The sequence below is a fragment of the Patella vulgata genome, chromosome 3, assembly GCF_932274485.2.
Source record: "Patella vulgata chromosome 3, xgPatVulg1.2, whole genome shotgun sequence".
NCBI classification, from domain to species: domain Eukaryota; kingdom Metazoa; phylum Mollusca; class Gastropoda; family Patellidae; genus Patella; species Patella vulgata.
Genome location: NC_065881.2, coordinates 13,965,031 through 13,991,061, shown reverse-complemented (window position 1 = coordinate 13,991,061; position 26,031 = coordinate 13,965,031). Strand labels below are relative to the sequence as shown.

General features: G+C 40.1%; 1 protein-coding gene across 1 annotated transcript in view; it reads right to left on the bottom strand.

Annotated features, from left to right (window-relative positions):
* Positions 1–26,031, bottom strand: part of LOC126816195 (octopamine receptor beta-2R) — a 101,685-nt gene that overhangs the window by 43,449 nt on the left and 32,205 nt on the right. Inside the window, exon 2 of the mRNA XM_050542462.2 lies at positions 13,168–13,225. The gene's annotated coding sequence lies outside the window, so the exon portion shown is untranslated. The remainder of the gene's footprint in view (positions 1–13,167; positions 13,226–26,031) is intronic.

Here is a 26,031-nt window from a genome sequence, read left to right as displayed (position 1 = left end):
ATAAACTATGGGAGGAGAGAGAGAGAGAGAGAGAGAGAGAGAGATCGGGACAGAATAGTAGGGCGCTAAAGCCCATTTCATTTCATAATTTTGTAGCCTCGACCACCAACTGCAGTATCAAATATCAAATTAAAAAGATTACTACTGTAAATTGAATGGCGATTACAGAATTTTATGCAAGTTACGTGACCGTAAGGATGTAAACATTATTTTGAGACCAATGAATTAAACTATACGTCGAGCGAAATCTTCAATTGGTTTCTTAGCAGACTGATGGTCAATTATTCCACAAATCAAGATGAAGCGAACCGTGTAAATACTGTGCTAAAATGCATTGAAAAAAACATTGAGCTCATGTGGTGATTTCATGCTGCCATGGTTGGACGTGATGGTGAACGTTTACTGCGTGTACGTTTTTAAACAGAAAATTCGTATTTAAGTTCAATTATTCCACATGAAAAGTACCTAAAACAGATGAATAATGAGGCGAAGCGAGCACCTTATTATGGTAAATTACATTGAAACAATATACAGTCGATTTCACTGTGTCGTAGTTGGACGTAAATGTGATCCATTCTTACGTTATTTCCCTGAAAAGTCAGTAACCATAAATCGTCCATTGAATTGGTATCAAACTGTGGGGATTCGCAGCCATGCCAACAAATAGCACACTGCATTATAACTTATTCCCGTCTTCATTAGCCCCATTTCATTCCATTTGCATCAAGTTGTATACTTAAGATATAATATTAAAAGGGGTTTAACAGGGTACATTTTATTAAATGTCTAGTTAAGCATCAACTATATAAAAGTAGGCCTGTAATATATAAACTTTATATTGAATAATGGGGGCACAAAACAAAACAACATTTAAAGGGACAATAACACTCTTGCTGGCTTGAAAGCTCCAGAAAATAAAAAATAGCCTTATTCTAAGTACTAGATGTTTAAGTGTCCTACCTGTTGAGTAAATTATCCATTACATCCTATTTTACTTGTCCAGAGGGTTCGAAAATATTTTTAAATCGAAGTTGAGTAAATTATCCATTACATCCTATTTTACTTGTCCAGAGGGTTCGAAAATATTTTTAAATCGAAGTTTCATTTGAAAAGGTTTACGTTAGACGTTTCAAACCATTATGTTGAATTTTTCAAAATTTTTAAATAAGGTGTGTTAAGATGAAATTTGTATCATCAATCAATTGAAATATTCTAAAATAGTACAATTTGTTTACCAGAATAAAGATTGGGACATATTATTCAGTTACAACAAGAGTGGTATTGAGCCTTTAAACCATGGTAGAATCTGAGCAGTAGTTCGGTCTTAAAGATACATTCCCCACTCAAGTATTTATAGAGTCGTTATTTACAATCTAAATATGGCTAATTTGGTATAGTGGAGGCACCCAATCATACTAGAACAATCTTATCGTAGTTCTTTAGAAGTTCACGCAAGTGAATAATTAATATGTTACAGTTTTGTAAGTTATTAATGAATATACCCTTGATTGGTTTAATTCTATTTAACCTTGTCGTAAATGAATAAAACAACAATATATGTCAGGCCTCCTGGGAGTGGTAATTTCCACGTATAAGTAATACCTCGACCATTATCTGGTTTTAATAATTCAAAAGTCCCCCGGATGTTATTTAACGGGCTAGAACTCTGTCAATCAAGTACAGCTATGTCGGTATGTCGGTTACGATTTTGCTATACAATGGTTTAGCAGTGATGTGTATCGAGTAGTTTTCATTAATAGTCTCAGAAATTGCTACCATTTTAGCGGCTGTATAGACATGGTTTCAAATTGATGCTTATTACCAAAAATATTTAAGAAATACGTTTTAACAGTGATGTACCCGCGTTGTTTCATTAACAGTCTCAAAGATTGCCACCATTCTAGAGACTGCAAACATTGAGGAAATATATGTTGCTCGGTTGTTATATAAATGATGGTAGGGGTGTAACGTAACGTTGCTTAATTTGCATTATACAAACAGTTTCATAAATTGATATGCGGCTGTATGGATATGTTTTCAGATCGATGGTTTTCACCAACATTCTTGAGGAAGTATATCTTTTAACAGTCACGAGTTCGGTTGGTATACAATTATCGCTTAATTTACATTATGCCAACAGTATTTTAAAACAATGTGCGGCTGTATGGATGTTTTTAAATCAATGAATATGATCAGAAATCTCGAGGAAATATATCTTTTTACGAAGGCTTGAATGTCGTCAGTTTGGTTCTTATAAAATGCCGTTAGAGACGAGAAGATAGTAATGACTGCAGTGAACTAACTGTGGACAGAGTGTGCCTAAACCTCATATTAAACACAATGGTTTTAACTTAACGTGTCTTTACGTGTTTACAAGGCTTTATTAATCGATGTAATAGCACTAGAGCACCACACAAACCGTACGGCATTCTACACTAGTTTAATATCTCTAACAATAATTGTCCTAAATACTACAATAAGCCAAGGAAATCTGTATTTTTAGAACAATCATTAGACTGTCTAATATCACTGGAATCCATGCTTTACACATCGACAAGGAAATTACAAACCGAATACATCCTATAAAGGGTCTAGTAACATACTTGGCAAAAGATGAATTAGTGTAACAATAATGGTTGTACCGCGTAGTGTCGAAGTCAGATAATAAAAGAGGACAGAAACGTAAACCCAATGTGCAAACGTATCATCCGAAAACCTAGCAAAACATTACTGGTCAGCTCCAGGCTTGGTAAATATTGGGATTCTTCTCGGGGAAGGCCTCGGTATATTATAATATACCCTTCAAAAAAAAGAAACGCACGGTGACATTTCGGGGTCGGTATACCCTTGCCTCATTGCAACAGCTACCGCGACTCATCGCTGAACCAAACTTTTCTCCAGCGTTGCTGTGGCCATACCCCGTGTGTCTGAACCCGGATTTGACGGTGTCTGGCCCGTAATCCGGTTTCACGTAGGCGGACTGTCTGGTCTGAGCTCCTACGCCGTCCAGGAATTGCCACTGCAGTAAATGTCGCTCTTGTGAACCGTTTCCGCAAATGACGTAACCGGATGTGACAATCTAGGGCAGGTGAGGTCACTTTTGTTTGGCCTGAGCTTGGTCCGTCACTTGTTGAACTTCGCTGTCGGTACCTAACCCAAAGGCGAGAGATGGTACCCAGGGAAACATTCAACAGCCTGGCTACATCTGTCTGCGATTCATCTGTTTGTAATCGTCTGATAGCGTTGTTGCGTTAGTCTTCATTCAGATGTGGTATCACTTGCCTCGTTGAGTGTTTACATGTACAACTGATATTGAAACCGAGGACCCCGGAATTTTAAAGGCCTTAGATTTGGGTTCCATTTGAAAAGCTTGCGAAGTTGTTAAACTCATGTGTCTTGGTGCAATCAAGCGAAAACAAATTTCGGCAAAAAGTATGACCAGTCACAATTAGTGATCCTATATTTAAAATCAATAATGAATTTCTTTTATCCTTACATAATGACATTAAAAACAAGTAAGATTTATGAAAACAACGATCCCGTTGTGGTTTGTCTGTGTAGTTTTCTTTGGGTGGGTGTGATGCGATTCCCCCGCCCTTACTGGTAACTATATGTTTATTCAGCGAATGATGCCTTCGTTAAATAAATATCATATTCTTTTAGACCAACCTAGTATTTATCTCTGGTAAGACGCTGGCTCGCTAGCCTGGAGGTCGGGTGTTCGATCTCGGCATTTGCCGAGAAAGTTCATCCAGATTTTCTGGCGTGGTTCTCCCTTGTCAGTGATGTAGGACGGAGGGCCTGACAAGGACAGCTGTCTAGTCGTTTGGATGGAACGAAAAAAACGAGATCCCGTGTACACATGGGCATGCACGTAAAAGATCCCTTGGCAGTTGGAATTCGATATAAGATTAGGCCATAGTGCCGCTGCCCGGGCAAAATTTCCCTCATAGCACAATGTATGGCGTATGCCCGTCTTCATTAGCCCAGTTCGGAGCAAAACAGTAGGACGTTAGACCTCATTTCATTTCATTTATTTATCTCTGCCCGCCAAGGTTTGTGATTTTGATTACGCTCATGAAATAACGTGATGTATGTAGGGAAATGAAAATAATATGTCGTCTGTGATGTTCTGCCTTTTGTTAATTCGGTCAGAAAGTCAAATGATATGTTCATTCTTTGGGGAATTTAACAACAATAACATTACAAAGCCAATTAGCAAGACGCACTGGGATGTACGGAAAGAAATTTAATTGAAATGCGGGGATAAATGAAATTGGATAAAGTTTCCACAGCAGCTGGCCTCATTTTATAAAAAATCAAATCCCATGTCTCGAAATTATATCAGGGAATATAAACAGGTCAATAGAATCCAGCTTAGTAAAGAAATAACTCGTGTGTAGGCTGATTGGATTTGAAAACCTAATTGAAACTTTACTCTATTCGAATTCCAGCTGTCAAAAATTATTTTTCGTGGATGTCAGCGAGCTGTTTGAACTAGAGAGGGGGCGAGGGGTAAAAGAAATGAAGTTTAACGTCCTACTGTTCTTCTCCGACTCGACTAATGGACACCGGGCTACCCCATACAGTGTGCTATGATTGACCTATTTAACGGACAGCAGCGTTACAGCCTACTCTTATATCGAATTTTAACTGCCAAGGGGTCTCTATTTTTTTTCTTTCCATACGAACTACTAGATAGCCACCGTGGCTCTCTGGACTGGAACTAGAAAGCCGAGTAAAATTGACACAATACAACCATAGTCAAGGATGAATATTGCGTATGAAATGAAATTGGGTTCAACGTCTTATTGTGCTGCTCCAACTGGGCAAATGATAGGATGCTCTAGATCTAACGCGCTAACCGATCAGCCTTTGTCATTTTCTTCAGACTTCTCGGTCTGGCCGAGTGCTCTATCGCATACGCTCTAGTTGATAAGGTATGTTATCTGTATAAGAAAGAGCCTGGTTTGTAATATAGGGGACAAGTATCATCCTCCGGTTTCATACCACTTCCATAGACCTTTACCCGCAATTGAATTATTGAAATAATATGCCGTATGTTAGAGATCAAGTGTGTTATGAGGGATATTTCGCGCGGGCAGTTGCCATTCCACCTACTGTCCTTATAATTCCAACTGTCACAATTTTCTTTACCTGCGTGCTACTTTCGACCCACCCGAAGGGCTAGTCGCTATGCCTTGCCAGATCTCCCGTCTGTCACCACTAACAATGGGAATCAACACTAAAACAATCCTTAGGAACTGGGCAGTGTTTGCTTGAAGTTAAACTCCATCAATCTACCATTTGAGCAACCCGTCTTCATTAACCCAGTCGGAGCAGAACAGTAGGACGTTAATTAAACTACATTTCATTTCATTTCCATTCGAGCAATCGAGAGTTATTGGCACATGAAGCGTTTACTGTAAAGTTTCTGATTTTTGTCTCAAACGTAACAATTCATTCCCGAATGATCAGGTTCGGTGAGATGTGTAACCATGCCACAAAAACACAGATTATATATTTTTGTGTCTAATTATATCCGTAAAATTGGTCAAATTCTCGGGATTAAAAAACATCGTGTTGCGGATGAAAGACACACCGAGGAAGCTAACGACGAGGAAAATGATTATATATTGTCGAGGGACAGAGACGCAATCACGGAGTAGACATTGTTAGTTATGCCTGAAGAATAGACACGGGGGAAGTCTTGGGAGAGTTCTTAATAGAAATAATGTCAGAGGCTGTGTGAGCAGAATTAGTTAAACAAAATGGCATCGGTGTTTTTCTTCAGTAGTATCATTTAGAGGTGAGGATACGGTGACTTCGTGGGTAAGACGTTGGCTGTGTGAACAGAATTAGTTAAACAAAATCGCGTCGGTGTTTTTCTTCAGTATAGTCTCATTTCGAGGTGGGAGTTAGACGTTGGCTCGCTAACCTGCAGGTCCCGCGGCGATTTTCCGCCGTGGTTGGACAGAGAGCCTGACAAGAAACAACAATTATAGTCGTTCGGACGGGACAAAACAGCATAGCGTACACGTAAGTTAAGCCCTGGCAGTTAGTATTCAGTATAAAAGTAGGTCGGGGAGAGAGAGAGAGAGAGAGAGAGAGAGAGAGAGCAATAGGACTTAACATCCACTCAACAAATTCGGGACTATTATGTGTACGGAGGGGTCTTTAGCAGTGGGAGGAACCGGGAAAACCCCACAAGGTTAGCCAGACAGTCTACCCTTTGTCACGTATACGTGTTGGGCCTGTAGTTAAGGACGGGAAACATAGTTTAGTCGTTCAAGCGTGTACGTACGAGAACCTTTAGTATTTGGAATTCGACGAGGAGTAGACGAAAACGAATCTGCCCGCGCAAAGTCTCCCTTATAGCACACTCCGTAGCTTCCCGGAGGTCCCAGAGAAAACCCACGAGGTTGGAAGGCCACCCTACTTCTTGTCACGTACAACCGGGGATTCGAAACCACGCCAGTTGACTCAATGACAGGCGTTATGATACAGCGCGCAAGTGCTAACACCCCCCCCCCCCCGCCATAAGAACGTTAAATCATATTTCAGTTGTCCAAAAAGGAGATGTTTATCTTACACCTTCCATATACGTAAAAGTTCGCTGTTGTTGGTTTTTATTGCTTTACAGCGGCAGTCAATCATGTTTATGTTGTTATATTGAAAGAGAAATAAAAGCTATTGGTCTAACTGCTGTTGCCGTGTCGTAAAAATAATAAATATTATCTATTTGTCTAACTGTGTCGTAAAACTGTGCCGTGTCGTAAAACTAAATTAAGAAATATTGTGTATTGGTCTAACTGTTGTTGCCGTGTCGTGAAACTAAACTAAGAAATAGTATGTATTGGTCAAACCCTTCGTGTGTCGTTAAACTGAAATAAGAAAACATACCTATTGGAGTAAGTGTTGTTGTCGTGTTGTAAAAAAAAACCATGTAAGTGTAATAAGCCATGTAAATTGAGAATGGATAATAGTTGATAAGAAGAGTCGTAACCCCATTCATATTTTAGTCTCCTTGATGATCGTTTATTCTCATAACAATGATCGCAACATGGCCGAAATTATAACAAGTTTATGTCTTGAGTATCTATGAAGAGAGCGATTAATTTCATTGAGCCTAATCGTATGGTCTTGGGTTATTGTCCTTTTATTACTCTGGCGTTGCTTTTTGTGGACGAGTTGATATGCCACTGGTGGTGTTTTATATGCTATCAGAGACCATTACAGACCATCAGAGAAGATACCGACCTCGATAACAACCATGACACGAAGCGGAAAATCGCGAGTAATTGAAACAACATTGACATTAGGTTTTAAGTATTGAATGGTGGACTAACATGTTATGATAAGTCTTTAACAACATACATACCTGATGTGTCGTAGATTGTTCTTTAAGGATCAATGTAACTTTAATGAGAGAGAGACAGTTTAACTCCATTCAATAAAGACTAGGTCATTTCGGCTCTAACACATGGTACCATTTTTATTTTAAAATTTTGCTTGCTCGTAACGATCGTAAACTGTGGGAGGAAACAGAATTACTCGGAGGAAGAGAGATAGAAATGGGGTTTAACGTCCACTCGATACAAACTAGCTAATTTCTGGACTAACATATGGGTAAATTTTTATTTCAATAATTCGCTTGCGCGTAGGGGTCTTTAGCAGTGGGAGGAAACCGGAGGGCCCGGAGAAAACCCACGAGGTTGGAAGGCCACCCTACTTCTTGTCACATACAACCGGGGAATCGAAACCACGCCATCTGACTCAGTGACAGATCTTATGATACAACGCGCACGCGCAAACCATTCGGCCATCTAAGCCCCCTACTCGGAGGAAGCCAAAGAGGTTAGACAGTTATCCCTCTCCTAGTCACGTTCAGTGTCGTTTAAATTCACATTTGGTAGCCACAGCTCGGTGTGTATTCAAATATGAATGTAATTTTATGTAACAAAAACGTCCACACCCCCACCCCCAACTACAAAAATTCACGAACCGCTCACCCCCCTCCCTAACGACAAAAATTCATGAACCTCTGGTAACTACCTTCTTGGCGAAAGGAACCAAGATCGTTGGGAGATACACCTATATTTCCAGTTTCTTCAAAATCGGATTAACCTTTATTACCTGTAGAGCATCAACAAACAAATTGTGGACGGACAAGGACGACGACGACAATATACGCCCACATGAAAATATGGGCGTATAAAAACGCCCATCCCTGTCCCTAACGACAAAAATCCATGAACCTCTGGAAACCATCTTGTTGGCGGATGAATACCGATGACATCAGAAATTAAAGATACATTATGGGAGATTAGATAACGAACTGGCAGTTCTCACTATAATAGTTAAAAACTAGATAATGTAAAGGCAATTTGCTGTTAATTTCAGTCAAATTGATCCACTCTGAACCGAGAATTTAGCGACTGAATTTTCGGTCTAGCCTCGATCATCATTACCAAAGTAGGTACAATAAAAAACATAGTCTCGATTATCGATTTCATGATTAAATCATAATGAATGTTTAGTAGTAAACCGGTTCCCAATCCAATAAATATCGCAGGCTAACAATGGTATCGAGAGTTGATTATGGCCTGGATAAGTTAATTAATGTCTAATTAATAATTTATATAACATTTCAGGTCTAAAAAAGACCTGCAATAGACAGAATTAGCTCTTGCATAATGTATGTTTAAGCTCTGTCGAGGTATATTGGATATCATTGGCGATGTCATCATGAACTTTTGAACGTGATTGATTTGATTCCAAATGACTTTCCTATCTTTTCTTGTAAAAAATAATACTTTCATTTTGAAATAAATGCTTTATCAACTACCCGAATTGAATATTTTTGTCCTTCTTAAAGATCAAATCAAAAAAATAAAATGTGAAAATGATTTCAGCAATCAAGTAACTGCTTGGACAAGCAAAGGAATTGGATAATAAAAAGTATGAAGAAACACATCCAGATTTCCCATGTTGCCGGTTTTCATACGTCGTAAAGTTGTCTATCCTTTTATAAAACATTCAAAATCTCACTAAATCTATTCCTCATACGCATGTTCCGAATCATTAAATACCGCACGTGCCGTGATTTATTCGACAGGCGGTACTGTTTGGCGCGTATTTGGACATAATTTCCATCATAAGAGATTTGTTTGGCTATGTTCAGGAGCAAAAGAAAAAACCGGTAATGAATGGAGATTATTGAAAGGAAGTCAAGCACTGAAGACTTAGTCTCCCTGGGAATTAAAATGGTTTGGTAATAAAATGATATGTCGAATCTAATTTGAAAGTGCATTGCGTCTGCGATACAGAAAGCGTTAGATTATTTCAAGATGAATCTGCTAATAATGTTAAAGATTTATTTCTGTTTCCATCAATGAATTTCTGCGATACTGTAGCTTAATCGTAAATGGGTTTATGGCCTATTTTTGTGCTCAATCCATCATATTTTAACTTAGAATCAATATGATCAAGTTAGTGTTTTCATAAATCAAATTATTTTTGCATGTTTATCTGTTATCGATAATGATTTATATCTAAGACGTTTTTTGTGTGTTTTTTAAACAGCAGTGTTATTCGTGATCAGGGGCGGATTGGGGCGCCCTCTTTTACTGACCGCGGAGCCCGGATGGGGGGTGGGGAGGGCTCTCCCCCTGGACAATTTTGAAAAATGAACCGCAAATATGCGATTTGGTGGCATTTCTGTTTATAATCTCTGTCATAAATCGATTAATTTAGGCCAAAACCCCGACCTGCAAGTAATTTACAACCATGAACCTGTGAAATTACCATATCATCATATTATTAATTAACATATTATCATTGTATCGTCAAGAGTCAAGAGAATTTAACTGTTTAAAAAATGGGACTAGTTGAGAAAATTTTGACCATTTGAATAACCAGTTAGGAATATTGAATAAGTAGGAATATTTTCATTGGAAGATGTCCCATTTTGTTGCCGGGAGCGCTAGTTGATTCCTCCTGTGATGGAAGGCCACGAGACACATTTGTACAGAGTATCGCATTTGTACAGAGTATCGGCAGACGTTTCTGGCGTATACCCACAAACAGGGTGCAGGTGACTTAATAATTAGTAAATTTGCGGGCGACAGTGTCGAGTGAATCCGATGAAATTTCGGATGAATCCACATTGCAGGATTCCAAATTCCTGCCCACATCCAACACACCTGGTCCAGAAAGTCTATTATACCAGCCCATTCCAGACTCCAGTGATGGCGTGGCGTCCCTTTAAAGCCACCGGCCACATACAACATGACCATCATCGCTCCATGGCCGGTCCAACCCCCCCCCCCCATATAATGTTCAGCAGAATAAGGTTTTTTAGACGAATTGGACAAAATTATTTTTTTCATTTTTTGTCCGACCAGCCCTTCGGGCGATCACCCCCCGATGGTCCAATCCGCCCCTGTTCGTGATTGAGATTGGGAAACAGGCTTAGTATGTGTAAAACTCCTCTCCCTGAAAAGCCTTAGTGGCTGGTATATACATAATGACGCTAAAGCATAAATGTTGGCCATATAATAATTACAGAGAGAGAGAGAGAGAGAGAGAGACCTAGGTCACTCTGAATAACACAGGTCGTTATTTCAATGATTCGCTTGTGCGTTGCGGTCATTAACAGTGGGAGAGAGAGAGGGGAATGGGGTTTAACGTCCACTCGACACAAACTAGGTCATTTCGGGACTAACATATGGTTTAATTTTATTTCAATAATTCGCTTGTGCGTAGCGGGGTTTAGCAGTGGGAGGAAACCGCAGGACCGGATAAAACCCATGAGGTTGGACAGGCGACCCTACTCCTTGTCACGTACATCCGGGGAATCGAAACCACACCAGTTGACTCAATGACAGACTTTATGATATAGCGCGCACACGCTAACCATTTAGCCCCCCCCCCCCTTGATTAACCGTAGGAGGAAACCGGATGACATATCCTACGCTCAAAACGACGTCACTTGACTCAGTGGTAGACATTATGACCTACCCCCCCCCCTCCGCCCCCCCCCCCCCACACACATCTTATTAATTACAAAAGAAAACCATTGCAAAGGGAATTAACATCATTGGAAATGTTTTATCCATGTAAATGCATGCCCGAGAGGATTAGTTGAACCACGCGGTACTTGTAAAACGAAAAACAGCAAACCTTTTAAATAATTGTGCACAATCTTTTCGCTCTTGCAAATACAATTATTTAAAGTAGCCAAGTCTTTAACTCATTAGGCCTATCATCCAAAGTCTTCGACATCCATTGACAGTTGTAATTCGATATAAAAGTAGGCCATAGTTTCGCTGTCCTGGCAAAATTTCCCTCATAGCACACTGTATGGCATATGCCCATCTTCATTAGCCCAGTTCGGAGCAAAACAGTAGGACGTTAAACCCCATTTCATTTCATTTCCAACCTGATGATTTTCCCTTGTCAGCCTGCTCTCTCAATTATTGAACAGCAATCTGGGATATTCATATAATTACAAGGACTGGGCTGTGAACTGACTTTAATAATACTTCTGTGGATACTATCCGATACATCTACATCAGTCTTGATCAGTAGATGTCAATATTCTACAGATTTATCACCCATCAACCGAGACTCAACAATCGTCAAAAGTCAAGGTCAATGAGTCGGCCATCGATTGACCTTCAAACGCCATGTCAATTGTCTCTATATGCTGTGGTATATAAGACCCTACTTACTGCATATCGTATTTACATACTGGACCAGTAGCTTTGGCATCTAAGAATTGTAATCTATACGTCAGATTATATATCACTAATGAAATAAAGAGTAGATGGTTGCGCGTATTCCCCTCGCCAGCCGTGCGTTAAACCCCATCGGGGGTTGGATGGCCGAATGGTTAGCACGTGCGCGTTGTATCATTGAGTCAACTGGCGTGGTTTCGATTCCCCGGTTGTACGTGGCAAGGAATAGTGTCGCCTGTACAATCTCGTGGGTTTTATCCAGGTCCTCCGCCCCCCCCCCCCCCCCGCCACTGCTAAAGACCCCTACGTGCAAGCGAATTACTGAAAAAATAAATTGAACCATGTGTTAGTGCCGAAATGACTTAGTTTGTGTCGAGTGGACGTTAAACCCATTTCTCTCTCTTTCTCTCAGTCAAAGCAGAATAACAGTGGGTTAAACCCCATTTCATTTATTTTCATTTTTTTTTTTCATGTTATTTTCATTTTTGTACATGTTTTACATTGTTTTGCCGTGTACACATATCATATGAACGACAGCTTTCGACTCAATACTGACGATTCTGTATAATACAGCACCTGCTAGTGTTAATGTATATTTAACAGTTTTAATATGTGGTTAAAACTGTAACAAACTGGAGCCACGGCGGCTAAGTGGGTAAGACGCTAGCACGGAGGTCGGGTGTTCGATCTCTGCATTGGCCGAGAAAGTTCATCGGGATTTTTCGACGTGGTTTCCACTTGTCAGAGGTACAGGACGGAGGGCCTGTCTAGTCGTTCGGGTGGTACGAAAAACCGAGGTCCCGTGTTTACATTGGCATACACGTAAAAGATTCCTTGGTAGTTGGAATTCGATATAAGTAGGCCATTGTGGCGATACCCGATCAAAATTTCCCTCATAACATACTGTATGGCGTATGTTCGTCTTCATTAGCCCAGTCGGAGCAGTTTCGATTCCCAGGTTGTACGTGACAAGGAGTAGGGTCGCCTGTCCAACCTCGTGGGTTTTCTCCGGGTCCTCCGGTTTCCTCCCACTGAGGGGGGTTGGATGACCGAATGGTTAGCACATGCGTGCTGTATCATAAGACCTGTCATTGAGTCAACTGGTGTGGTTTCGAATCCCCGGTTGTACGTGACAAGGAGTAGGGTCGCCTGTCCAGCCAGTTGACTCAATGACAGCCCTTATGATACATCTCGCACGTGCTAACCATTCGGCCATCCAACCCCCGCCACGTGATAGAATAGTCTCATGATATTGTCACATAGAATGTAGCGCCATAGCAAGCATGTTTCCTTCTTCACTAACTCTATTCATATTATCTAAGCCTTCCACTTGGCATTTATGTTACAAATAAACCGTACACACTTATTAAGCTTTGCACTTCAAAGTTCAATTCTATTGGTACCAATTAAACAAATTCAAGCTTACCTTCAGATTCAATGGGGCCTGCTATTTATAAATCCAAAAGTTGTTTTTGGTCTCATTCCTGCAAGAAATATAAACTTGGATTATAATAGTTGCCAAGCATTTGAAGTAAGTAAAGGTTAAAGGACAATATTGGTGTCAATCATTATCACATATGTGATAGAACTGGTTAAACACGTTCCAAATATAATTTTAACACAGAGATCATTGCTACGATAGATGCGTAATCAATGTTTCAACAATTGGAAGTGACGAACGCAAAAGGAAAACACGAGTTATCCCTCTATATAACTGACTGAAGTGACGAGTGATAACAGATACATGGGCGAATTTCTGCTCACTAATAATTCCTTCGAAGACTAAAAGTTGTTATATGAGACTGTAAGAGGTTATCCGACAATTTAAAAAAGTAATTGAATGTCATTAGATAAGAGAACACGAAAGAAAAATGGGATAATGACTGACACCAATATTGTCCTTTAATTGTCCAATATGAAACCTTGTCACGATAAACATGTTAACTGATTAATGATGAACGGTCAAGCAGATCTAGATTTCGTTTCTATTTTTATACTTTCGTTGGCCTGAATTACTTGAAGATCTGACCAGTTGTAGTGAAACATTTGATTAACCCACCCGCTTGGTGTTTTAAGTGTTCTACCCACAGGTCCGTGCACCGCACGCCAAGAATTCGCCACAATAGACCGTTTCATTGGCTATAATCCTTCACATCAACCAAAACGCGGGTTAAACAACAACTCTTTCAGATCCTAGTGTAGTGAAGGCAAGTAAAACGAAATTATGAAGTATTAAAAACGAAACGAAATAGGATCCATGTTTTAATCAGATTCGTGAACTGTTCAATATGTAACATTGTCGCTCTAAATATTGTATCTGCTTGACGGTGTCCAGCGTAACACAAAGCACTCATGGACCCGAGAAACTGAAATGAAATGCGGTCGAATGCCGTATGTGTCTGCACCAGCGGAGCTAAGGGGAATTTCCAATTGGAAGTATCAAGTATTCATCCACCTTCACACCCACGTTACACGGGGCCTCGACCTTTAACCCAGTTTTAATGATTAACATTAATCTATGACGCTTACTGAAATGAAATGGGGTTTAACGTCCTACTGTTCTGCTCCGACTGGGATAATGAAGACAGGCATACACCATACAGTGTGCTATGAGGGAAATTTCCCCGGGCAGCGGCCATATGGCCTACTCTTATATAGAATTCCAACTGCCAAGGGATCTTTTACGTGCATGCCAATGTATACACGGGACCTCGGTTTTTCGTTTCATCCGGACGCTTACTGGCGTGAATCATAATAAAACATCAATCAATCGAATCAGGTTCATGTCGCTTTCACTAGTATCAATATAAAGGTCTACATGTATATCGACTTATATCCACTCATGTCTCAAAATATCAATACATAAACATGTACTATGAAGTGCAGTTTGAATATCCGAGTGAATGGTATTGATAAAATGGAGATTGGGTTGCGGAATGGTTTAACGAGTGGGGTTTATATCACAAGGTCTGCCGTTGAGGTCTGTCTAACCTCGTGGGTTTTCTCTGAGTCCTCCGGTTTTCCCCCACTGCTAAAGAGCCCTACCAGCAAGGTCTGTCATGGAGGCCTGTCCAACCTCGTGAGTTTTCTCCGAGTCCTCCGGTTTCCCCCACTGCTAAAGACCCCTATGCACAAGCGAATTATTGAAATAAAATTGAACCATGTGTTAGTTCCGAAATTACCTAGTTTGTGTCGAGTGGACGTTAAATCTAGTGGTTTCGGGGCAAGGAGTAGGGTATTTGGCGTTCCACCGTATGTCTTTCTCTGAACCACTTATTAGACCCGAAATGACCTAGTCTGTGTGATGTGGCCGTTACCCTCTCTCTCTCTCTCTCTCTCTCTCTCTCTCTCAATAAAATGTAAATGCACTTTAACCCCTGAAGACGCACATTAAAGGCAGGCATCAGAATGAAGAAGTGAAGTAGTCTAAACTCAATTTTATTTGTGGTGTCATCACATAACATTTTTAATCTAGAGGTACTGGTAAAAAAAAACAAGGGTCATTGCAGCCCATGCATATCTTAACAAACTATCCATAGAAGCTGTCGGGAGCCATTCGTAGATACCCATTGAATGAATCAGATCACGCACAGTGTATAGCCTAAACTCGATCACAAGATCGGTTGTGTCAAATGAAATCTGCTTTGTTAGAGAGGAGAGAGAGAAATGGGGTTTAACGTCCACTCGACACAAACTAGATTCATTTCGGAACTAACATGTGGTTTAATTTTATTTCAATAATTCGCTTGCGCGTAGGACTCTTTAGCAGTGGGAGAAAACCGGAGGACTCGGAGAAAACCCACGAGGTTTGACAGGCAACCCAAATCCTTGTCACGTACAACCGGGGCAGGAATCGGAACCACGCTAGTTGACTCAATGACAGATAGATCTCATGATACAGAGCGTACACACTAACCATTTGACCATCTAACGTGTCTAAGAGGAGATCAAAGATACAAATCGACCAACGGGGTGATGTTCCGGGCAAAATATCCCTCAAAGCACACTGTAAGGCATATGTCGGTCTTCATTATCTCATAAATGTTGGACGCTAAACCCAGTTTCATATCATTTACTATGGGCAAAATATCCCTCAAAGCACACTGTAAGGCATATGTCGGTCTTCATTATCCCATAAATGTTGGACGTTAAACCAAGTTTCATATCATTTACTATTGAGAGAATCAGAACCAGTGTATAGCCTAACCTCAATCAGATGATTGGCGGTGTCAAATGAAATCCGCTTTGTGTCTAAGAGGGATGTTAAACATACAACACGATCAACAGGGTAATCAGAATAAAGTCAACAAACGTGGTTATTTTAATAAAATATCACAAACAGTTTATAATCGGAATTAGGAGCCACTGTTAGTCTGTACAGGAATTACAATGTTTTCGTCTCGGCTTAACACATACGCCAATTGACAAAACTAGTTGTATGTCAATAAGCTTTCAATGTTTTTCTGATATTGAAATAATAAAAATATTTTCATTAAAATATTTGATCTCCATTTTCATTTTTCAGACAGTATTAAATTTTCCACGACTTAATCCAGGCTATTTGGCTAATATTGGAATAAGAAAAACATTTCCTTAAATTCCTTGATCCTTATTTGTATATTTCTGAGAGTATCCAATTCTTTCATTTCCACGAATTAATCCATTCTAAAATATACTCAAGTGACTTATAGTTTAGAATTCAATAAAGTTGTAAGCAAAAACTAAATATCAACTAAAGATACCTGTACTCAGCGAAAAGCCTGTGGTTTGTATTAGTGTTTAACGTCCGCTGCCATCAAAGGTTTATATCGCAGACAAGTTGCCTTATTTTCATTTTTACTATCTAAGCGCACGCGCGGGGGTCTTTCCCGTGCAAGGAAACCAGTATAAACCCACTAGATTGAGAAGGTGCCTCTATCTCTTAAGTCACGTAAGCTTGCACTATGGATCGAAATCACGACCACAAGTCGAACCCTAGTTTTCAATCACATACCAACGACTAAACGCTGGTCCTTACCAGATCCTATAGCCCTGTCCAACTGGCTATCCTATATACTGGAAAACACCGAAAAACACCGGGAAAACACCGGAAAACTACCGGAAAACACCATGTTATACTGAATACCAGAAAACACCAGAAAAACACTAAATACCGGAAAACACACTAAATACCGGAAACCACCCTAAATAGGTAACCCGGAGAAGGGCTATACTATAAACCGGAAACTAACCCTAACCCTAACCCAGGCACACAGAGGACCAGGCTCCCGGTTTAGGGTGCAAGTCTCCGGGTTACCTATTCAGGATATTTTCCGGTATTTAGTGTGTTTTCCGGTATTTAGTGTTTTCCGGTTGTTTTCCGGTGTTTTCCGGTTGTTTTCCGGTGTTTTCCGGTATTTTCCGGTATATAGTATTGCCGCTGCCGAACTGACAAGGGAAAACCATGTCAGGATAGCGAGTCAGTGTCTTACTGACTCCCTTTAACCTATCAACAATATTATTGTCGTTTAGTTCTCAGCGTGAACATTCCGGTGATAACAGATCACCAATAAAAATCTAACACTAAATATATACCCTCATAAACTCCAACTCAATATGCCAGGTAATTCCAGGTATCAAATATATAATTAGTAATTAATGACACACCTGTATTTATGATACGTCTCTAATTAATCAGGTATATTAATATTGATTGGACATAATTATGGGTAAACAGGTATGCAGTGGAAGCACCAAGATAATTATAGACCAAGACGATACTGAAAACACCGGTTAAATAATTAATACTTATTTACCTAATGATTTTTTTTTATAAATCCAAACTTGATGCACTCCGGACTTTAAAACTGCAATATAAGACACAGCCAGGGTTTCGGGTAGCTATAACGTTAATTGGTTGTTTTTATATACCCAAACTTGATGCACTGCATATTTAACAAATTACAATACAAGTAATTTGAAAATACTTATTCATCTACATGTACGCATCTTATCGTAGCAACGATCTCTGTGTTAAAAAAATATATTTGGAACGTGTTTAATCAGTTCTATTACATTTGTGATAATGGCCGACACCAATATTGTTCTTTAAACAGTCAGGCAACCAAGCAAGCGCATCTCATTAAGTTTTTCATATTTTCACCAATGAAATGAAATGAAATGGGGTTTAACGTCCTAATCCGACTGGGCTAATGAAGACGGGACTACCAATGAAGTAAGTATCACAAATAATAAACATTTGCCTATATTTTTCTGTTAGCTATTAAAAGAAAAGAAAAGAATGTCGTTATTTGTGATATAACTGAGAGAGAGAGAGAGAGAGAGAGAGAGAGATGGGGTTTAACATCCACTCGATACAAACTAGGTCATTTCGGGACTAGACTAACATGGTTCAATTTTATTTCTATAATTCGCTTGCGCGTAGGGATCTTTAGCAGTGGGAGGAAACCGGAGGTCCCGGAGAAAACCCACGAGGTTGCACAGGCGACCCTACTCCAATCCCGGTGGAAGCAGACGTTAAACCACCAGCTACCTCTGGTTCTGCTGTACTATGTTGCAACTTGGGATTGCATGAATATCAGAATGGTCATTTTGTTTTATGCTTTTGAATTATAACGAGAATAAAAAAAAAAGTTGTGGACTCAGATAAACAGAATTAATCGCTATTTACAATCCATGAACAAAGTCAAACCGAAGTAATCCCCCTCTCTCTCCCTCCCTCCCACACACTTCATAATTAATTCCATATAAATGAAATGAAATGAAATGGGTTTAACGTCCTACTGTTCTGCTCCTAAACTGGGCTAATGAAGACGGGCATACGCCATACAGTGTGCTATGAGGGAAATTTTGCCCGGGCAGCGGCACTACGGCCTACTCTTATATAGAATTCCAACTGCCAAGGGATCTTTTACGTGCACGCCAATGTGTACACGGGACCTCGGTTTTTCGTCCCATCCGAATGACTAGACAGCTGTCCTTGTCAGACCCCCCGTCCTGCATCACTGACAAGGGGAAACCACACTGGAAAATCTGGATGAACTTTCTCGGCCAATGCGGGGATCGAACACCCGACCTCCAGGCCAGCGTCTTACCCACTTAGCCACGTGATCCCCAGAGGGTTAGAATCATCTCACTCCCCTAAATAGTTCATTAATTAATTCAATACAAAGTTCCACGCCAACAAAATAAATGTGCAGTGAGTTAGCAGTTCGGCTGTTGAACCGACCACCACATATAGGTCAAGTAGAGAGGAATTAATTATATCAATAACTTTAGGATATCACCTTACAACTTTACGGAAATCAAATCGTTCCCCGATTTAGAAATAAGACCTATACTACTATCACTAAATGCAAACCTATTTAGTTTCTGAAATGCGTTTTCAGGCGACAAATACTTCCGTTCTGGAACACAAATCAATTTTTCTCAAAAGAATTTTAAATTGCACATCACGCAATGCACGCACTGTTTTCTATTAAATTATACCAGATTGGCTGACGAATCACAACGTTGCTCAAAATGTCAAAACAGTTTTTACGATTCAAAAGCCATCGTGCTAATGACTGCAATTATTTTGAATTGCTTTTACATGGCAATTGTGTGGAGCCCGTCACCCCTCGGATTTCAATCGGAAAGTGTAGAGGTAAAAGGCTAGTACAACACGACAATCAATTATTCTAAATATATGTTTTGTGAGAGAGATTTTATGTCTTTTCTCGGAAAAAGAAATAAAAGTGTAAATTCGACTATTTCTATGTTTTCTGATTTCCATCACAATTTTGTGTACATTAAAATAACAGAACGGCTAAATTATGGCTTCTATAGTTGACTTTAGACCATACAAATAACCAGGGAAAATAGCAACAACGATTTAAATCTATTTCCAGTATGTTGATAATGGTTAGTCAATTCAATATGTATGTGTCATTCCGGCAACAAACACTATTATTATTAACAAATGACTTTAAACGTTAAACGCGTAGCAGGCTTATGTTTTCCAAACATCCAATTCCAATTTGGGAATGATGCAATTTGTTTGTTAATAAAAAAAAAGTTGATGAAATATTCCGTGATACCACAACAGCGAAAGGAATTCACTTTATTGGCGTGGGACAATGTCTAGTCCATTTGCGTGCACGTAAAATAGCCCTTGACAGTTGGACAGTTGGAATTCTAAATAAGAGTAGTCCTTGAAAACGTTTTCCCTCACAGCACACTGTATGGCGTAATATTTCCCCACATAGCGTAGACTGTCTGTCGTGATATTTTCTATCATAGCACACTGTACTGACAACTCGTAAGTAAATTTATTTCAGAAAGAGAGAGAGAAATGGGGTTTAACGTCCACTAGACACAAACTAGGTCATTTCGGGACTAACATAATAATAATAATATGGTTTAATTTTATTTCAATAATTCGCTTGCGCATAGGGGGTCTTTACCAGTGGGAGGAAACCAGGGGACCCGGAGAAAACCCACGAGGTTGGTCAGGTGACCCTACTTCTTGTCACGCCCAACCGGGGATTCGAAACCACGCAAGTTGACATGGCTTTATGATACAGCGCGCACGTGCTAACCATTCGGCCATCCAACCCTTCATTTCAGAATGAACTACATTTACTGCTGTCAAACGCATCCTTCGCATCCTTGCTACTGTAACCAGTATTATATAACACTCACGGTTATAGCCCATTGTCTAAATCAGATGCCCATTGATGAAGTCACCAAGATGAAATTATTGTTATAAATGGAAGAAACAGTTTCAAATATTTAAGCTTGTGATGTATCTTACTATAAGCATTAATAACCATGAGTGGGGTCGAACCCCAAATGAATGAGTGAGAGAAAAAAATGGGGTTGAACGTCCACTCAACAAAAATTAGGTCATTTTGGGACTAACACATGGTTCGATTTTTTAAAAATGATTCGCTTGCGCGTACGGGTCTTATGACAGACCTTATGAAACAACGCGCACGCGCTAGCGATCCCGACATCCACCCCACTCCCCCATAAATGAATGAAATAAGGTTTAATGTCCTTCCTTTAACTGGGCAAATGAAAACTGAAATACCCCATACGATGCGAATGCACACTGCCAAGGGATCTTTTACGTGCATGTCAATGTGAACACATGACACCGATTTTTCGTCCCATCCGAACAAAAGTCCTTACAGTCTACATCACACATGGTTGATTACTAAAGCACCTGCTGATAAAACTAGCAATAACAAAACAGGTGATATATATATAAACAGAGATATGTATTTTAATCAGCATCTAAATATAAGATGACATAACCTAGTAAGTTTTATTACCAAAGAGTTCAACAAATTAGCTATAAATTACAGTTAATAACGTTTATTTATGTAAAAGCACTCATCTAGGTTAATTTTGTAGGGTCGTCGTCTCTTCTCTACGTTTATGTGTTTAAAGCGAGAGAGGGAGAGAGAAATGGGGTTTAACGTCCATTCGACACAAAATAGGTCATTTCGGGACTAACACATGGTTCAATTTTATTTCAATAATTTAGCAGTTTGAGGACCCGGAGAAAACCCACGAGGTTGGACAGGCGACCCTACTCCTTGCCACGTTCAACTGGGGAATCGAAACCACGCCAGTTGACTCAATGACAGACCTTATGATACAGCCCGCACGCGCTAACTATGTTTATAGCAGCTATGCAGGGTAGTAGTGGTGAATATGTTTAGACCAAGGGCGAGGGAGGGTGTGGTCGAGCGGTTGAAACTATACATGGGGGCGGGGGTGCCCGTGAGGCTGACAAGATGACAAGTCAAGTGTGTCTAGTCAATTAGCGTGGTTTCGATTCCGCGGTTGTACATGACAAGGAGTAGAGTCGCCTGTCCAACCTCGTGGGTATTCTCCGGGTCCTCCGGTTTCCTCCCACTGCTAAAGACCCCTACGCGCAAGCAAATTAGTGAAATAAAATTAAAACCGTGTGTAAGTCCCGAAATGACCTAGTTTGTGTCGAGTGGACGTTAAACCCCATTTCTCTCTCTCTCTCTCTCTCCCTCTCTCTCTCTCTCTCTCTCTCTCTCTATAAAGCATGAGCTGTTTGTGTCGAGTGGACATTAAAACCCATCTCTCTCTCTCTCTCTCTCTCTCTCTCTATACAGCATGAGCTGTTTGTGTCGAGTGGACATTAACCCCCCCCTCTCTCTCTCTCTCTCTCTCCCTCTCTCTCTCCCTCTCTCTCTCGCTTGCACACACAAAAATTATCTGTTTCACCCTTGTCGGCCGTGTTATCCATATCTCAAAATGTGATCTCCGAATACAACTGGATAGCTTTTATTTTAAAAAAAATATTTTTTTTAATCAGTAACCATTTTAACCGGAAAGAATGATTGTGTGTCTACATGTCTGGCACAGTATATGGCCTCTAATTACTGCCATTCCATCATTCAACTACAGATCCGAAGCGTGTTGTTTTGTGGGTTTTTTACTGATTCTAGTCTACCGTTTATTACAGCATTTAAATACAAAATCACGCTAATATCAAACTCAATTTGGTATGGTTTGGTAATATTGGATTTATATTCGATTGATTTGAACATTCGTGACCTTTAAAGGAGCTAAATCGCTAATATTTAGGAGCTACAAATTGACACAAATGGGTCGCAACATGGGTCTCATGTCTATAACAACTGAAGAGCCCCGGCGAAGAACGATCTAAGTCACTTTTTCAACGAACCCCAGTTAATGGCGCCATCTGGTAGCAAATTGTATAAGTGTTCTGTGGAGCAATCAATTTCAGGTAAAAACGATGGGAGTCACATCGAACAAAGGCCCTTCTGAAATGGCCTCCCGGACAAATACAAGTCCATCGTACCCCTTATTTCACCTTAATTTGGCTGAAAAATTGAAGTCAGTTGTTGTACTGGTAATTATGATTCGTATTAAACATCATTTTAAAGTTGTAATTAAACCCATTCGTTGTTCTGTTCGCGTCAAGCATTCTGTTTTGCCTTTTATGCGAAAAAACAAAAATGTGACTTAAATCGTTCTTCCCCTGGACCTTCAACTGATACCATGGTAGTAATGTCTCTGTCCGGATATCGTGCACAGTGTATGTTATGCTCTTATTCATGAAGAAGCTTGAAACTGCTATCCTTCCATGCGGCTACAATCTTCTGTACTACATGTATTGTTCTTTAATTTAGTTTACTCAGCAGACTGTGTAAGAAGTGAATATTTTACCCCAGGAGAAACTGATCTGTTATCATTAGTTGTTCTCTCTCACAGGGAATCGTCTTCAACTGTCTTACAACACAAACAGTTATATAATCAATATGATAGAACATTGTCCCTCGGCAAAACAACCATCGTCAATTTAACACACAGAGTTTAATAACAGTCGACCATTTACACATTAAACAGGAATGAGAGAGAGAGAGAGAGAGAGAGAGAGAGAGAGAGAGAGAGAGAGAAATGGGGTTTAACGTCCACTCGACACAAACTAGGTCATTTCGGGCCTAACATATGGTTTAATTTTATTTACATAATTCGCTTGCGCGTAGGGGTCTTTAAGGGTGGGAGGAAAACGGAGGTTGGACAGGCGACCCTACTCCTTGTCACGCACAACCGAGGTTTAACGTCCTCGTTTTCTGTACCAATCGTGCTGTTGAAGACGGGCATAGGCTATGCAGAGTGCTACGAGTGACATTTTTCCAGGACAGCGGTACTACGGTCTACTCTTATATCAATTTTGGGAGATGGATGACCGAATGTGTAGCACGTGCGCGCTGCATCATAAGGTCTGTCATTGAGTTTCGATACCCCGGTTGTATGTGACAATGATTTGGGTTGCCTGGCCAACCTCGTGGGTTTTCTCCGGGGCCTCCGGTTTTCTCTCACGGCTAACATAACCATATGTTATGACGTAGTTTGTGTAGAGTGGACGCTAAACCCCATGTCTTACTCACTGAGCAGCCGTGGCTCTCGGTGAATTATAAAATATGATTGGAGAGTAATCATATTCAAAATAACACGTGTTTTGGAGCCACGGTGGCTCGGTGTGTATTTCTTGTGGTTGTATATTATGTATGCATGACTCCCCCATCGCTATGACAACATGTATATTTATCCGAGACGAATCCTTCGAATTTTCTTAACTATTACGTTACTTATTCTTATTTTTATTTCTCCTATTTGATTTTATCTTTTTGATGCTTTTTTTTGGGGGGGGGGGGGCATGGCCGAATGGTTAGCGCGTGTGCGCTGCATCGTAAGGTCTGTCATTGAGTCAACTGACGTGGTTTCGATTCCCCGGTTGTACGTGACAAGGAATTGGGTCGCCTGTCCAACCTCGTTGGTTTTACCCAGGTCCTCCGGTTTCCCCCCACTTCTAAAGACCCACACGAGCAAGCGAATTATTGAAAAAAAACACAAAAAAACTATATGTTAGTCCCGAAATGACCTAGTTTGTGTCGAGTGTACGTTAAACCCCATTTTTCTCTCTTTCTCCCTCTTTCTTACACGAAAGAAATGTTTGACAAAACAATACGGAAGTGACAATCGATAAGAATATTTTTTAAAATTCTGTATTCATTAAGAGCTTTGTCCAAACGTAGTACAATCATTCCCCCCAAAATAACAGTTTATATACAATTTATTTTTTAATTGGAAAATTCTGTTTTATCTCGCCGCAGTTCTTTGATCCTTAATGAAAATCAAAGGAATTGGACATACAATCGATCTCCGAGATTTACATGAATTTTAAAAACTATCTTCAATCGTAAAAAAATGATTAAATACGTTGTTTGATGTGTGTAGCTGTTCCAAGAAACGCTATCTTTAATATAAAATTTTTCTCCTATTATTGCTTCATCAATTAATCGAAGACGACCTTTATACGTCCCTCGAAATCTCTACTTTCGATTTGAGAAATCTGACCACGTGTCAAAGGATCACGCAGATTAGTAGTGTGCGGGGTAAATAATGACACGACACGAAAACAGATCAGAGACGTCTTATGTTCAAGCATGGAATCTCATGAAAGCCAATTATACATTGAGTGCTTCTCAAGCCGCGGGAACAGCGCCAGAATCAAGATGGACCCAATTAGGAGAATTACTCAATCGAGTAATGCTATTATTGGCTCGCTAGAGCTGGAATTTAACACGACAAACATTTGTCCCGACTGCTGGTTTATTTCACATCAAAAACATATTTTAGAAAATTGAAATCAACTTTAAAGGGGCATGCCGTTAAAGATATAAGCATATCTAACTACTATTCGTCGGTAACCACGGTGGCTTAGGGAGTAAGACGTTGACTCGCTAACCTGGAGGTCCCGTGTTCGATCCCTGCGTTGGCCTAGAATGTTCATCAGGTTTTCCGGTGTCGTTCAACCTTGTCAGTGAGATCTCGTGCACCCATTGACGTGCACGTAAAAGATTCCTTGACAGTTGGGATTCGATATAAGAGTAGGTCGAAGTGCCGGGCAATATTTTCCTCCTAGCCCACTGCATGGCGTATATTCGTCTTCATTATCCCAGTTGGTGCAGAATAGTTGGATGTTAAACCCCATTTCATTTCTTAATTCAAAACAATGAAGTCATTTTGACATGGTGTACGGAGAGCTATTAACTTCACTTTAAGAGGTTGTGGGGGGGGGGGGGGGGTAGTGGCCGACTGGTTAGCACGTGCGCGCTGTATCATAAGGTCTGTCATCGAGTCAACTGGCGTGGTTTCGATTCCCCGGTTGTACGTGACAAGGAGTAGGGTTGCCTGTCCAACCTCGTGGAACTTCTCCGGATCTTCCGGTTTCCTCCCACTGCTAAAGACCCCTACGCGCAAGCAAATTATTGAAATAAAATTGAACCATATGTTAGTCCCGAAATGACCTAGTTTGTGTCGAGTGGACGTTAACCCCTCTCTCTCTCTCTCTCTCTCTCTCTTTAAGAGTACAAATACGTGTATATAACATGGAATCGGTTGTCGGATCTCACGAACATGTAGAACCTGAAGTTATTACAGTCTAGACTAAAACTTATATCTAAAACCGATTTCTTATGCAAATAATGTATTTTTTCTGAGTTATCGTTTTATAACTTCACATCAAGAAAATAGATATTTTACTCAGTTTGTTCGGGAAGATTAAATAACAAGATAATGGAGATAGGTAATTCACTCAGTTTCATAGAGAATAGATAGGTAATTCACTCAGTAGGCAGAACATTAATCGCCCCCTAGCGGTTGGAAATCGAAATGAGACCTAAAGAGAAATTGCGTTTAACGTCCACTCGACATAAACTCGATCATTCCGGGA